Here is a 1,668-nt window from a genome sequence, read left to right on the forward strand (position 1 = left end):
TTGCTGTTTAGCGTTTGTATTAATCTATGATGTGTCCCTGTTTGCCTACAATTAAAAGTGATACGTTGACCAAGGTGTCTGAGATTGTTCATTTTAAGTAAAGGATCCTAATATTTCGTCCAAAAAATATTTAATGAGGTTATAACTCCTTGTGGTTAGTCTGCACGAGATCAACAAGCTTGTTTGCTTTGCGGCCGCTTTAAATACAAAATAAGCATTCGATCTACGTTAGAGCGTCTGAGCGCTCACAAATCTTTCTGCAGCGTCGTGAGCAGAACGGCAAGAGCGATTTTGAATGCTCTAGACGCCGGTGGTGTGAACGCACAGTTATGCTATGGCTGTAGTGTTGTTGTGAAAGTAGGGGCGGAGCATAGAGACTATGCCGTTTCTCGTTTGTTACTCTAGAGTAGACCAATTCACTTTATTGAGGCATACTGCCCCCATCTGGTATGGAATGTGGAGTATGACTTGATTTTTTTTTGCCAAACATTACAGATGGCACCTTTAAAGCACTAAATTAAAATTAAATTAGATTTATGAATTTAGCAGACGCTTTTATCCAAAGCGACTTACAGTGCATTTAGGCTATCAATTTTTACATATGTGTTCCCGGGGAATCGAAACCCCCAACATTGCGTTAGCTAGCGCAGTGCTCTACCAGTTGAGCTACAGGAACACTATATAAATAAAGGTGATTGATTGATTGATATGTCTGATAATCATTTGTCCACATGTATGTGTTATCCCTTGTTGTAAATGTCCAGAGGAAAATAAATAAATAAATAAATAAAATAAATCCCTGTGCACAGCTTGTGATGCTAGCATATCAAGTGTATTATAATAAGAAAAGTCAAAATAAAAAAGTTGGCATATTATTGAGAAAATTAGAAGTCAATTTCCATCTTAGCTAAGTTATTTCTCCTTTGTCAATATGAAAATGCTGTCAAACTCAAAACCTGGTCTAAAGTCTGGCGCAATGTTTTTTTCTTTGTTATTTAAAGAGTGTGCTGCTTATTAAACACAGGGATGCACAGCAGCACACAAACATGCCAAATATTACAAATTAAAGGATTGCAATTCATAAGACTTTTTAGTAGGATATATATATATATATATATATATATATATATATATATATATATATATATATATATATATATATATATATATATATGCCTACATGTCATAATGGATAGTCGTCATATGTATCAGAAGGATGTCAATTTGTTCGCACAAGAGCAGCTATGTTTCATCTCAGAGACGCATTCTGTCTTTGCGCTTGCCAAATTCTGCCGTGTAAACAGCAAATCCGTCATGGCATGAGTGCAGCTGGCTCTTAAAGTGAATTGAAGATGAGACTCTGATTTTTGGTTTATTACGCGTTATGCCCAAAAAACACCCATTACTCATTAAGAGAATAGGGACAACCCGTTTAGACCATGCGCCCGGGCACACCAACTGTTTTTCTGTCATTAAAATAGCAAAAGTTGATTTGGACACGCCCTGAATGCACCAGCGCAGTGTGCTTTTCACTTTGCATTTAGATCGTTAAAATAGGGCCCTAAGTGTATCTCTAGATGGTTGTTTTGTGTTCTTCTTGTAGCTTGCTATTGAGTCACTTAGATTTGCATGTACACATGCATTGAATGCTGGTTTATTTGGGCTTTC

This window comes from Carassius gibelio, chromosome A23 (genome assembly GCF_023724105.1).
Source record: "Carassius gibelio isolate Cgi1373 ecotype wild population from Czech Republic chromosome A23, carGib1.2-hapl.c, whole genome shotgun sequence".
NCBI classification, from domain to species: Eukaryota; Metazoa; Chordata; class Actinopteri; order Cypriniformes; family Cyprinidae; genus Carassius; species Carassius gibelio.